The 15707-nt window shown below is 36.8% G+C and overlaps 1 long non-coding RNA gene across 1 annotated transcript in view; it reads right to left on the reverse strand.

The window, feature by feature from the left end:
* The window catches only part of LOC139041424 (uncharacterized), a 37479-nt gene that overhangs the window by 4592 nt on the left and 17180 nt on the right, over positions 1-15707 (reverse strand). The window contains exons 2-3 of the long non-coding RNA XR_011496520.1: positions 2249-2459; positions 39-133 (exon numbers count right to left, since the gene is read on the reverse strand). This is a non-coding gene — a long non-coding RNA (uncharacterized lncRNA). The remainder of the gene's footprint in view (positions 1-38; positions 134-2248; positions 2460-15707) is intronic.

The following is a 15707-nucleotide window of genomic DNA, read 5'->3' on the forward strand; positions in this document are numbered from 1 at the left end:
TTTACAGTTGGGAGACTGAGACCAAGTCATGTGCCTACCGTCACAGAGCTGGAAGGTGGCAAGGATGGGATCTGAACCCCAGCTGTCTTCTTCTAGGTGCTGAACTCTGTAGCCTCTAAACCACACTGCCTTCCTTTGAGGAAAAGTACTTTGGTAAGACTCTCAGAAAATCACATTTCATTCTTATTTTATTTTGTTGTTAGTTTTTCTGTCCAAAAATGTCTGTCATTTGTGTAATGTTGATGCGTGAAAGAAAATGACTCCTAAGGTGATATGTGAGTCCCTTGCTGGTAGAATATAATTTTCTTTTGATAATTTCAAATTTGATGGCTCTTAATGAAAATGAGTTGGGTTTTTTTTTACACTTTATTCAGGAAAATAACATTCCTATTTGGTCACTTCAAAGTCACTGAAAGATTTGGGAAGTAGCCTTACAATCTACTCATAAAACATCTAATTCTCTTGATTAAATTTGTCTCACCACAATTACATAGACATGACCTTAAGCTTGTGGCTTTTGTGTAGATACAATAAGATATGAAAAGATTTGATACTCTCATAATTTTATGAACCATATTTTGGGGCTAAGGTATCCAGGTAACAATCTAATATGTTGATAAAGTAATCAGATATTTGTTAATGACTCATGCCCTCCCTTAGTCTCATCTGGAAAAAAAATTAGTGCCAAGATCTCCAACAGAGTTGCCACATCTCCCCCTAATTTTTGTGCCGCAAAGTCACTGCCAAATCATGCGGTCATCACTGAATAGTATAGGAAGTCCATCATAGGCTCCTCAAAGAGTGCTTCAAAGTTGACACCAGAAAAATAATAAGGACCAGTTCCCGGAAAACAGAGAACATGACAATAAAATTAGTCAATCTAATAAAAACTTGCTTTTACCAAGTTAACACAACGATTTTGTAGACCAGTATTTTGTAGATCACAATTAATGATCCTTTTCAGGGAAAGATGCTGCAATGAAAATAGTACAGCTTGGCCCAGTAAAGATATATTATCCTTTTCGAAGGCGGATATAGATTTTAAATAGTGTTGCCCATTTTAGAATGGTCAAATACGAAATAAAATAGATTAAGGTAAAGAATTGCTGGCATTGAGGCTGGTTCAGTGAATATGAATAAACGATTCCATTTCTCTATTCCTCTCCCCTTTGCAAACTCCTAGATTTGTGACTCCCACATGTCAATTTCAAGCATTTTAGTTTCATCTTCACCAGCTGGGCCATAGCTGTACTATTTATGGCTTAATATATCTTTCAATTGACCCTTTTAAAAATGTTATCCTATCCTATGTGTGCACTCAGAAATGCTAGCTATAAGTTTTCTAATATGCATTAAATAAATATAAACTACTGTAATCATAAAAAGTTAATATGTACACTATCTAAAATTACATGTGGCACATAAGTATTTTAGGAACCACCTAAATACTTCGAGTCACTGAAAGTAATTCAAGAGAAATTCATTTGGTCCTTAGTGTGAGGTATATGTGCCAAGCAAGGTTGCAAATGTGTTAACTCGTTAACACTATACTCCTATGAGGAGGACACTATTTTATTTCCATTTTGCAGATGTGTAAACTGAGGCACAGAGAAATTAAGTCACTTGGCAGGCCCTGTGGTGGAGCCAGATTTCAGTTGCAACATGTTGACTTCAGAGCCTGAGCTCACAACCATGATGCAGCAGTGCCCCTCTGGGTCTGTCTCCAGACCAGTCCAAGTGTTCATATGCACAGAGATTGCTTCCAGTACAACTACACCATTTTAAGTTACATTTCCATTATCGTTTCTTTAATCCTCTTCTACTCTTCCCCAGATAGGGTGTAACCTCTGAGAACCTTTGCAAACCAATCCAGTAGTCAGCATTTGGGGAGAATTCCAGGGCTAATCTGGGGTCTCAGAAAGCAGGCAGGAGTGCCTTAGAGCGGTAGGTCATCTATGGGACAATACACTTTGATCCCATGATGTTACCACCTGTTGTTCTTTACTGACACCAAAATGCTATGCAAGCCTCAATATGACAACCATTCCTGAGACCCTCTTTTATGCCTGTCAGTTTGCTAACCAATGTGAAGCTTACAAGAGACATGCAGAGCATGGTTAGGGTCCTCTATTCTGCCTATTACTGCCTAACTATCTACCCCAAAATTCAGTGGCTTAAAACAGGCATTTTATTTTGCCCACAATTTTATGGGTCAGGAATTCTGGAAAAGCTCAGAGGGGCAGTTCACCTTTGATCCATGTGGCTTCAAGTAGTGTAGCTAGGATGAAAGAATCCACTTCCAAAACAGCTTCTTCGTTCAGATGTGTGGTATCTCAGTGTTTCTTGGTCATCTTTTCTGTCTACATGGTGTTTCACCCTCCACGGCCTCTTCCTGTGGCTTAGGCTTTTCACAGCATGGTGCTCTAGGATAATTGTACTTCTTACACGGTGTCTTGCTGCTACGAAGAAGGAAGCAGAAGTTGACAGATTAGATAAGGGCTGTGCTCAGATTGGTACAGCATCCCTTCTAACACATTCTGTGACGGAAGCTGTCACAGGTCCACCCAGATTCAAGGAAGTGGAGAAATAGTGTACCTCTGAATGAGGGAGTACCAAGGTCATATTGTGAACGACGCTTGGTGGTGGGAGATATTTGCAACATGCAGTCTGTGATACCTCAAAGAGCCGCTACTCTAAGTCAGGGGTTCACAGATAAGAGTCCATGGAGAAAATTCAGGAGGTCTGTGAACTTAGAAGGAAAACAATTTATTTTTATTTTCCCTATTCTCTAACTAAACTTTAGCATCTCTGTCCATTTTGAATGTAAGTACGAACTAAAGTCGTTATAGCAACACTTGTGATTTTGTTACCAACAGAAATCGCAGATGTTTTTACAGCACATTCAGTCGTTACAACTATCTCAAAATGTTGTTTATACTCACTACTTTGAAATTATAGTGGCTACAAAATCCTCCACTAGATCCTACTATATAAAGCGTTGATAAAGAAGCAATATATTACTCTATTACAATTTTGTTTTTTAGCATTTTGGTAACTATATTTGAATTTAACCAGTTTCCTTTGTAATCTTATACACGTTATTTATTTATTTATTGAGGAAGATTAGCCCTGAGCTAACATCTGCCACCAATCCTCCTGTTTTTGCTGAGGAAGATCGGCCCTGAGCTAACATCTGTGCCCATCTTCCTCTACTTTATATGTGGGACATTTGCCACAGCATGGTTTGACAGGGAGGTGTAGGTCTAAACCCAAGGTCCCAACTGGCAAACCAGGGCCACCAATGTGGAGTGTGCAAACTAAACTGCTACACCACAGAGCAGGCCCCTTACACACTTTGTTTTAAACATTTAAAAATATTATTCTGGAAATGACTCTATAGGATGCACCAGAAAGCCAGAGGGTTTCATGACCCAAAAGGAAGTTTAAGAATTTCTACTTTACATGAAGACCAAAATATTAAACATATAAATACACAATAATTAGAGAGACCATACACAATGGTATAATCTAATGTTGAATGCTGTAGCACAGGCTTTAAGCACTACAGGATTTCTTCCTCCTGGTGGTACAATTCGATTCAACACACTATGTTTTTTGATGATTTTTTTTTTGGAGGAATATTAGTCCTGAGCTAACTACTGCCAATCCTCCTCTTTTTTCTGAGGAAGACTGGCCCTGAGCTAACATCCATGCACATCTTCCTCTACTCTATACGTGGGACGCCAGGAAGCAGAACGTGTGAACTTAACCACTGTGCCACCGGGCCAGCCCCCTTTTGATGATTTTTGACAGGAGTATACACTCATGTAATCATGACCACAAGAGGAATTTTAAAAAAAGAAAAAGATCCAAACAGTGGTAAGGCCTCAAGAAATTTCATAACACCTAGTATATGGACAGTATCCTAAAAGATTCCAGAGGGGGAAAAATATGTCCTACAAAGGAATAAGGATATGATTTCTTATTTGATCCCTGGTGCAAGAGCTTCAACTTTCTGAGAAAAATAATTATGAACTTAACATTCTATACCCAGTAAACACGTCAATCAAGTGAGAGGGAAAAATAAAGTCACTTTTAGACGCGTAAAAATTAAGGAGCCTTATTTCTCATGCACTTTTTCAAGAAAATTACTTGAAGATATTCTTCAGCCAAAACAAGAATAAAATCCAAGAAAGGTAAAGACTTGAGATCCAAGAACACTGGCTCCGATCCAGGAGTAGGGTGAAAGGAAGTCAGGCTGACAGGTTGGCGTCCAGCCCAGAAAGCAGCTGGTCCAGATTGGAATAAGAAGTTGGAGGATTCTGGGAAATATATCTTCAGTGATCTTAGTGACTTGATGAAGGCATATGATAAAAAAGTAAAATAAAATAAAGACACTTTGAAATCATAGAATAATAAACAATATTGACACAATCACAATAATGGAAATACTGTACATTGATATTTTAGATTCAACCAACAGATAAAGCATGTGAGGACTAATTATGGTTACAGAAGAGATGATCATATCTCATGAAAGTTGAGGGAGCAACGTGCAGATAGAAGAGTGGAGAAAGAGGTAGAGGGAAGATTAGGGGTCCTAACTTACTCATTTCATTAATAATAGCTAACACTGAGTACTAACCATGTGTGCATTCTAAGAAATAAGCATGAATTAATTCATCTAATTTCCCAAGGTGAGGAAACTGAGGCACAAAGGAGTACCTAACTTTCTGTCACATATTGCGTCTTACTTCATGAAAAGTCAAAGAGATACAAAAGATATTTTGTGATGGATCAAGACAATAAGAGATTTATGTGTATTATTCCTAAAAATCATAATATATCTACCAAAAATATAATCACATAAAAACAGGTATGGACGGGGCTGGCCCCATGGATGAGTGGTTAAGTTTGCATGCTCTGCTTCAGTGGCCTGGGGTTTGCCAGTTCGGATCCTGAGTACAGACCTACACACTGCTCATCAGGCCATGCTGTAGCAGAACCCCACATAAAAAAACTAGAATGACTTGCAACTAAGATAGACAACTATGTACTGGGACTTTGGAGAGAAAGAGAAAATAAAAGAGAGAGGAAGATTGGCAACAGATATTAGCTCAGGGCCAATCTTCCCCACTTCTTTCCAGAAAGAGACTTCACAGCATTTAAAGTGTCAGTCCATTTCACATTCATTTAAAAAAAAACAAAAACAGGTTTGTATATGACCTTGGTTATTTTTATGACTCTACTGGAATTAAATCAACTTTGTACAACTTCATGAATAGACAGACCAATGAGGGGAAAAGAATATAAGTCCAGAAATATGCACAAATGCATACAGAAAATTAATGTATGATAAAAGTGATGTTTCAGTGAAGAAAAGATGAGGTTAAGCAATTGGCTAGCTATTTAGAAAGAATATACCTGGACCTCTACCGAAAATAATTTTCAGATAAATCATATATTTACATTGTTAAATAAAATCATATATACTATACCAAGAAAACATGTAAAATTATACAGATATATGTATGCATGTGTATGCATGTATGTATAATTTTAGAATAGAAAAAGCTTTTTAAAGTCTTTAAAACAGAAGTGATAATCTAAGAGATTAATGGATAAAACTATATATGTATGGAAAATCAGAGCATGGAACAAAATAGTATAAACAAAATTAACAAATGACAGACGTGGGGGGAAAATGGCAACATACATGATAGTGGGCATTTTTTTCTTTCCTTTATAGCTAAGGAGCTTTTAGAAATTAATAAAAATAAGGCCAGCAATCCAACAGAAAAACCGGCAAAAGACAACACACAGAAAAGAAAATACAAATCGCTTCCGAACAGAAACCTTACTGAATGATCTGCAGTTTGAAAAGCGGCAGAACCACGCAGGGAATTAAGAAATTGTGCGTGCCTTAGATTTGGCAGTTGAACCAACATTAACAACCCTCCTGAAACACTTTTAGGGTTTGGCAGGATAAAGCAAGAATCGGTGAGGGGATGAACTAACGGGGCATAAGGAAGTAAAAATGGAGACTGTAAAGAGGAAGAAGGGGAGGGAACTAGACAGGACTGGAGGTCACCGGGTCAAGGCAAGAAGGAGTCCACCCAAGGAACACTTTAAGATTAAAAAAGAGGGGCTGGTGTTAAGAAGGTCAAATGATGACTCGTGAATTTCAAGCTGGACAAGGAAAGGAGAAAAGCCAGAAGAGTGTAGAGCTGACACTAAAGGGAAAATGGAGAGATCAAGGAGACCAGAGGTTTTTACGAGGCTAAATGCAGTTTGGGCATGAAAGAGCTGGAAGGATAAATGTCTGGTCAGTAACTGGGATTTTAGTCTTTGATTTCTAAGATGCACAACTCCCCAGTAAAAAATGTGACCCAATAAATGGGTAACTGAATTGAAGAGAAAGTCCAGTCATTTGAGTTGAATTTCAGCAAGATTAATATTTTGAATGGATCATCTACAACACCACTGAAAGTCTACCGGATAGTAGAAGGAACTGAGAAGCTTAAGGGACTGAGACGGAACAGCTGACAACATCGGAAAGGCCAACAGAAAAAACAGAGAAGGCAGCTGTTAGCAAAGCAGACTTGCTGGGAGCAGAGCAGGGGTGAGGAGCCTGGGCTTTGCAAGGTTATGGATGTCAAAGCTGGAATTAAACTGAAGAACCTCAAGTTTCTGATACTTAACAGATCTACTTATGCTATCTATGTCATAAGGCTGTTTGTGACAATCCAAGAAGATGGCATTTGTAAATACCCTAGTGCAGTGGTAGCTAGAATTACAATCAGTATAATTAGCCTTATTATATACTCTTAAGAGCAGAGAGGAAATGTGTAATTAATCACATCTCACATTTTCCTTTGGGAGATGAGATACTGGAAAATAGACTAAGGGACCTGCTGGGTCATGCTGCCACTCTGTGATAGAAGATCTATTTTCTAGAACTTGTTCCTTATTCTCAACACTCAATTTAGTTCACTTGGAACAAAACAAATTGCATTTTTTAAATTACCTAAATGCATACGGGCAAAGGGAAAAATGCTTGAGATTCACACGGGCAACAGAAAATATCATCTTAACAAATCCAGTGAGGAAAACAAATGAGTCCTTGAATAATTTTAGGGAAATAGATTACTATAAGATAGGAAAATACAGCTCCAAATTGTTTTATGTGTCGGTTTTATCATCTTGATACAAAATATGTCAATGGAAGCTTAAAAAGCACGTCTTTTGAATTTTAATGAATTTCAGTGAAATTTAGTTACAGATTGAAGTTACATAGATAAATAAGTTGGTGGAATAAAGGTCTATATACTCATATGTGTCCATTAGTTAAATTGTTTATTATTAAATTAATTTTTTAGTTAAGTTTTTGATGAATTACAACCACGTTTTCATTTTCATAGTTTATGGTCCCAATTATATATGATGCAGATGAATACCAATTCATAGCTCAATAACAATCATTTATTTTTTTGAGGAAGATTGGCCCTGAGCTAACATCCATGCCCATCTTCCTCTACTTTGTATGTGGGATGCCTACCACAGCATGGCTTTTGCCAAGCGGTGCCCTGTCTGCATCCAGGATCCGAACCGGCGAACCCCGGGCCGCCAAAGCAGAATGTGCGAACCTAACCACTGCGCCACGGGACCAGCCCCCAATCATTTATTTTTTAAAGAGCAAGGCTATATTATTCAACTATGTGTCTATAGAAGGCTTTTTTTCTTAGGCTCACTCCATGGCTGTCTTTTTGGTGGAGCAAGGTAGAGAGCTGAGCAAAGGTTGACACTTCTGATTTGGGGTGTGGGGAATGAAATTTGGCTCCAACTTCCTTCTTTTCTTCAAGGGCTTTTTGAAGAGAAGGGACATTATTATTAAGAAAATTTCTTCTATGTTGTTTTTCTTTTTTGATTTTATTTTCAGTAAAATTGTCCTTTTCCTTTTGGTATACAGTTGTACGAACTTTAACACATGTATAGGTCTGTGTATTTTCCCCCATAATCAGGATACAGAACAGTTCCATCACCCAAAAAAATCTCTTGAGCTTGAGCTCTCTCTCTATAGTTACCTTCTCCCCCTACCCATAAACCCTGAACCACTCATCTGTTCTCCATCTTTATAGTTTTGGCCTTTGCAGATAGTCATCAGTGAAATGATACAGTGTGTAGCTTTTTGAGACCAACTTTTTGCACTCAGGTTGCTTTTGAGATTCAACCAAGTCAGTATATGTATCGAGTTTGTTTCTTTTTCCTGCTAAGTAGTATTCCGTAGTATAGATGTACCTCACTTAATTTTGCTATTCACCCATTTGAGGAAATTTGTGTTGTTTCCAACTGTGAGCAATTATGAACAGGGCTGTGATAAACATTTGTGTGCAGTTTTTTGTGTGGATATACATTTTCATTTCTTAAAGCAGTTACTAGGAGTGTAATTTTGGGATCATACAGTATGTATACATTTAATTTTATAAGAAACTATCAAACAGCTTTCCAGAGTGGCTGTACCATTTTGCATCTCCACCATAGCAATGTATAAGAGTTCTGGTTGCTCCACATCCTTATCAGCACTTCGTGCTGTCAGCGTTTCTTATTTTAGCCACTTAGAAATGTAGTGGTATCTCACTGGTAATTTGCATTTCCCTAATAGCTAATGATGTTGAACATTTTTTCATGTGCCTATTTACCATCATGTGCCTATTTACCATCCATTTTATCTCTTTGGAGAAGTGTCCACCCATGTCTGTGGTGAATTTTTAATTAGGTGTTCATTTTCTTATTGTTGAGTTTTGAGAATTTTAAATACAATCTGGATAAAAGTCCTGTGTCAATATGTGATTTGCAAATATTTTCTCCCAGTCTATAGCTTATATTTTCATTCTCCTAACAGTGTACTTTGCAAAGCAAAAGTTTTTTATTATGATGGAGCTCAATTTATCAATTTTATTTTTTTAAGAATTATACTTTTGAAGCCATGTGTAAGAACTGATCCCTAAATCCAAGATCCCCTGTTTTTTTCCCTAAAAACTTTATAGTTTAACATTTTCTATTTAGGTCTATGATCTATTTTGAATTAATTTTTGTATACTGTGTGAGGTGGAGGTCAACATTCTTTTCTTTTTTAATCTATACATGTCCAGATGTTCTAACACAATTTGTTGAAAATACTATTCATAATACATCGAGTTGATTTTGCATCTTTGTTAAAATTATAAATTGGCCATATATATATGAGTCTGTTTCTGGACTCTCATTCTGTTTCATTGATCTATGTGTCTATCCCTTCAACAATACCACACTATCTTGGTTATTGTAGCTTTAGAGTGAATCTTTAAATCAGGTAGTATGATATGTTAAAACATAATTTTCAGAAAAAGGTAAAAGCATGACACTCATACAAATATAAAAATGAACACATTAAATATTTTAACCAAGGAGATGTTATAAATCCCTCAAAGGAAAAGTGAAAAGAGCACTCATTTATATGGAGTAAAAGAATATTGAAATGAACTGCAAATGAAAAAAAAAAAACCCTGGTTTTTCCACAGGATGTGAGGGAAAACATTTGAACTTCTACCAGATGAAACAGAATGGCTATTCATCTTACCGAGTCATAAAATAGCTCCCTTAAAATCAAAATCTGATAAAGTGGAAAAGTATGCTATGGACAAGGCGTAGTTTCCATTAAGAATAAAATGTTTTTTCTAGATTACTCCAAATCTATTCTTCCCTTTTAAAACTTGTTTTACCTCTTCTAGTTTCTTGGCTTTTTCATATAAATGTTAGAATCAGCTTGCCTTTATCTACAAAAAGCTCTTTCTAGTCTTTGGATTGGTATTGCATTAAACCTATAGTTAAATTTTGGAAGAAAATCTTTGCTTTGTTGTCTTTCAATCCAAGAATACAGTGTGTTTTTCTATTATTTAGGTCTTCTTTGATTCCTTTCATCAGCATTTTGTGGTTTTCAGCATACAGATCCTGTACATGTTTTTTTACATCTAGACCAAAGTATTTAATGTTTTGAGGTACTGCAAATTGTATTTTTTAAATATTTTCCCTTCTAGTTCTACATTGCTAGTGTATAGAAATACAGTAGGTTTTTGACTGTTGACTTTGTATGTTGCAACAATGTTAAACACAATTATTAGTTCCAGCAGCTCTTTTGTAGATTGCTTGAAATTTTCTACGTACGTAATTATTAGTTCCAGCAGCTCTTTTGTAGATTGCTTGAAATTTTCTACGTACGTAATCACGTTATCTGAAAATAGAACAATTTCATTTCTTCCTTTCAATCTGTATGTCTTTTTTTTCTTGCCTCATTTCACTGGCTAAAATTTCTAATACAATGTTGAATAAGAGTGGTGAGAGGACGTCCTTGACTTATTCCTGAGCTTAGGAAGAAAGTATTTCACCATCAAGTATGATATTAGCTGTAGATTTTTAAAACAGATACTCTTTAGCAAGTTGAGGAAATTCTCTTCTATCCCTAGTTTGCTGGGAGTTTTTATACAGAATGGTTGTTGGGTTTTGTCAAATGTTTCCCTGCATCAATTCATATGCTCAAGAAGTTTTTCTTCTTTAGATTGTTATTACGGTGAATTACATTGACTGATTTCAGAACCAGCCTTTCATCCTGGGATGAACTCTGCTTAGTATGATGTATTATTATTTTTATATATTCCTCAATTCAATTCGGTAATATTCTGTTGAACATTTTTTCATCCCTGTTCATGAGAAATATTAATCTGTAGTTATCTTTTCTTTTCTTTAATTTTATTGGAATTATAATGGTTTATAACATTGTGTAATTTTGAGTATATATTATTGTTTATCAATTCCTGAATACACGTCATCATGCTCACCCCCAGTAATCTAACTTTTATCCATTACCATACATATGTGCCCCTTTGTCCCTTTCGCCCACCCCCCAACCCCCTTCCCCTCTGTAACCACTAATCTGTTTTCTTTATCCATGTATTTGTTATCTTCCACATATGAGTGAAATCATGCAGTATTTGTCTTTCTCTGTCTGGCTTATTTCACTTAACATCATACCCTCAAAGTTCATCCATGTTGTTGCAAATGGGACAATTTTGCCTTTTTTAAATGGCTGAGTAGTCTTCCATATGTATGCCACATCTTCTTTATCCATTCATTTGTAGAAGGGCACTTGGGGGGGCTGGCCCCGTGGCCGAGTGGTTAAGTTCGCGCGCTCCACTGCAGGCGGCCCAGTGTTTCGTTGGTTCGAGTCCTGGGCGCGGACATGGCACTGCTCATCAGACCACGCTGAGGCAGCGTCCCACATGCCACAACTAGAAGAACCCACACCGAAGAATACACAACTATGTACTGGGGGGCTTTGGGGAGAAAAAGGAAAAAAATAAAATCTTAAAAAAAAAAAAAAAGAAGGGCACTTGGGTTGCTTCCACATCTTGGCTATTGTGAATAATGCTGCAATGAACATAGGAGTGCATAGGTCTCTTTGGATCATTGATTTCAAATTCTTTAGATAAATACCCAGCAGTGCGATAGCTGGATCATATGGTATTTCTATTTTTAATGTTTTGAGAAATCTCCATACTGTTTTCCACAGTGGCTACACCAGTTTGCATTCCCATCAGCAGTGTATGAGTGTTCCCTTTTCTCCCCATCCTCTCCAACATTTGTTGTTTTTTTGTCTTGGTAATTACACCCATTCTGACCCATGTAAGGTGATATCTCATAGTAGTTTTGATTTTCATTTCCCTAGTAATTAGTGATGTTGAGCATCGTTTCATGTGTCTGTTGGCCATCTGTATATCTTTCTTGGAAAAATGTCTGTTCATGTCCTGTGCCCATTTTTTGAGGTGGTGGTTTGTTTTTTTGTTGTTGAGTTTATGAGTTCTTTATACATTTTGGAGATCAACCCCTTGTCTGATAAATGATTTGCAAATATTTTCTCCCAGTTGGTGGGGTTGGTGGGTTGTCTTTCCATTTTGTTCATGGTCTCCTTTGCTTTGCAGAAGCTTTTTAGTCTGATGTAGTCCCATTTGTTAACTTTTTCTTTTGTTTCCCATGCCCGAGTAGACATGGTATTCAAAAAGATGCTGCTAAGGTTGATGTCAAAGAATGACCTGCCTATGTTTTCTTCTACGAGTTTCAGGTCTTACATTTTTATGGTTTTAGGTCTTACATTCAAATCTTTAATCCATTTTGAGTTAATTTTTTTGTATGGCATAAGATAATGGTCTACTTTTCATTCTTTTGCATGTGGCTGTCCAGTTTTCCCAACACCATTTATTGAAGAGACTTTCCTTTCTCCATTGTATGTTCTTGGCTAGTTTGTCAGAGATTAACTGTCCATAGATGTGTGGTTTTATTTCTGGGCTTTCAATTCTGATCCATTGATCTTTTTGTCTGTTTTTAAGCCAGTACTGTGCTGTTTTGATTACTATAGCTTTGTAGTATGTTTTGAAGTCAGGGATTGTGATGCCTCCAGCTTTGTTCTTTTTTCTCTGGATTGCTTTGGCTATTTGGGGTCTTTTCTTGTTCCATATAAATTTTTGGATTCTTTGTTCTATTTCTGTGAAGAATGTCATTGGGATTCTGATTGGGACTGCACTGAATCTGTAGATTGCTTTGGGTAGTATGGACATTTTAACTATGTTTATTCTTCTGACCCACGTAGCTATCTTTTCTTATAATGTCTTTGTCTGCTTTTCTTTTCTTCTAAAATAGCATCTTAATGCTATAAATTTTCCTCTACACACTGCTTTAGCTGCATCCCACAAATTTTGATGTTATATTCATTTCCATTTCATTCAAAATATTTTATAGTTTATCCTGAACCTTCCTTTTTGGCCCATGAATTATTTAGAAGCGTGTTGATTGTAGTGTTTACTAGTGATTCAAGTGTTTACAGATTTTTCTGTTATATTTCTTTCATTGATTTCTAATTTAATTCCATTATGCTCTGAAAATATAATTTGTATATTTAGAATTTTTGAAAATTTGTTTAGGTTTGTTTTATGATGTTGGGTATGGTCTGTCTTGGTAAATATTCCATGTGCAGTGAAAAGAATGTATTTTCTGCTATTGTTAGGTGGAGTGTTTTTCAACTGTCAGTTAGGCTCAGTTGGTTGATGGCATTATTCAGTTATTCTACATCCTTGGTTTTCCTATTAGCTCTATTATTGAGAAACTCTATTACTGATTACAACTCTAATTACAGATTTGTCCTTCTTTCTGTTCTATCAATTTTTTCTTCATGTCTTTTGAAGTTATGTTGTCACATACACATTTAGAATTGTTACGACTTCTTAGTGAATTAACTCTTTTTTATCCCCAGTAATTTCATTTCCTCTGAAGTCAGCTAGGTCTGATATCAACACAACCACGGCAGCTCTCTTTTGAGTAGGGTCTGCATGGTATATTTTTTCCATCCTTTTACTTTTAACTTACATATGTCATTATATTTGAACTGAGTTTTTGTAGATGGCATAAAGTTGGGTCATGTACCTTAATCCATTCTGACAATTCTTGTTTTTAAATTTGTGCATTCAGATCATATGCATTAATGTTATTACCAATATGTTCAGATTTAGGTTGATGGTATTCCAAATTCTAATGTTCTTCTCAATCTGCCTGTTGCTATTTACTTTCCAGAGCCTTCAAGTCATTGTTCTGTGCATTCTGTCCAGTTTTGTAGTTGTATCCAGTGAGAGAGAAGACATGAAATGTGCTCACTCCATCTTGTGTATAACTGGAACTCTGAGAATACTTGTTTTTAGAGCTCCCCTTAATCTGGAGATCAGGTTCCAAGTTTCTGACGGTCATGTTAAAGTTCCTATCGGATTGCATAATCTCCAATTTGCCATTAATCCAACATATTTATATAAGTATTTTCCTTCAGCAATTAAAAAAATACTCTCAAGGGCTGCTAGGGAGGGCTGCAATAAAATGTATCCCTGCAGACTCAGAAATTCCGCATAGTCAGAGATGCCTGGGGTGAGCATCCACAATGTTGTAGACTTTTCTAAGACCAAACCAGACAGAATCCTAGGCTAGCAGATGGCTGATGTCACAAAATCGTGCCATTTATAAAAGTGCAATTTTTGAAGGTTTAACTGCCTTTTCCTACTATGCTGCTTGAGTACACCACCTATTGTCTTTCCACCTAGAGAGTGCTAAAGACTTCAAGGACCCCCAGCCACCCACCTTCTTTCAAAATTCCTAGCTGAAGACAAGTGTCAGTGTCTGTAAGATCCACATGAGGTAGCTTAGACCCTACAGGACTGAGTCTGGGATGTTTCAGTCACTAAAATATCATTTCTCAGGGCCCAGAGCCTCTTAAATGTCTATTTACTGTGAGGAGGTAATTTCAGTGGTATCAGAATACAGAAACTTCCAATTGTCCCAACACTTGTGTATATCCTTAATATACATCCTTTGAATGGTCTAATCACTGTGATGTGAAAAGCTAGGGATCATCTCCTTTCCCAAATATTTGTACAGAGGAGTCAACCACTGATTTGTAGGTATAGTCTGCCATCTACTGTCCATAAATGGTCTTTGTATGCTTGCTTTCATAGCAGTTTAAAAATATGATTCAAAATGCAAAATATATGTTTTGGTGTCTCTTCTGAATGAGTGAGACAGCAAATTTCGATTTTTTTAATCCACAATCCAATGATCTGCCTTCTTCATTCTAAACATTTTATATAGCTAAAATTCACCACCTCAATTTCCTTAATATTGGGCCAAAATTTGGACTTTCACTGATGCAGAAGAAATATTATTGAGGGAGTGGGTTATATCAGTCAAATTCTGGGGTAGCTATGCATAGTTTGATGTTCCATTACGGTCTCCAGCTGCTGCAGGGGAAGAAAAAAACTTTTCCTCATCTAGATTTAAATTCCATGATCAGAAATGCAGAAAAGAAGGTAGAAAAGGGGCATACCAAGTCTTTGCTTCATTTCTCTTTTCCTGGGACCTTCTGCTCCCTACATCTTCCCCAGTTTCCCTCTTTAACAACATTCAGATCTCAACTCAAATGTCACTTCCTACAGAGCCCTTCCCCACCACCTGAGTAAAGAAGCCGCTCTGCCCTCCCCACCCCCAGCACTCTCTAGCCCATTACCCTGCTTTTCTTTCTTCATAGCACTTGTCACTAACTGAAACTGTCTGATTCATTTATCTGTCTATGTGTTTATTGTCTTTCTTCCTCCCCTACCTCCCATACCCACTAGAGGTGAGGGCCATTTTCTTGTACACTGCTACATCCCCAATACTTAGGACAGGATCTGGCCCATAATATTTGTTGAAAAAATTAATATATACAATTATTTTGTGACATAAGACATCTGCTAGCCTAGCGATTATGTTTGATTTGATCTTAGAAAAGTCTGCATCATGAATGGTCACCTCAATCATCTCTGCACCACGGGGAACTTCTGAGTCTTTGATGATCAGTTGGGAAGAGTTTTATAAGAAGCCCATTCTGGGAGTTCTCAAGAGTATTTCTTTTAATTGCTGAAGAAAAATATTTATATAAATATGTGGGGTTAATGGCAAATTTGAGATTTTCTTATCTGATATGAACATTAATGTGACCGCCTGGAACCTGGAATCTGATCCTCGGATTAAGAGGTGCTCTAAAGATAATTATTCCCAGAGTTCCAGATAAGATGTAAGGTAAGATGGAGTAAGCACACTTC

The sequence above is a fragment of the Equus asinus genome, chromosome 21 (genome assembly GCF_041296235.1).
Source record: "Equus asinus isolate D_3611 breed Donkey chromosome 21, EquAss-T2T_v2, whole genome shotgun sequence".
NCBI classification, from domain to species: Eukaryota; Metazoa; Chordata; class Mammalia; order Perissodactyla; family Equidae; genus Equus; species Equus asinus.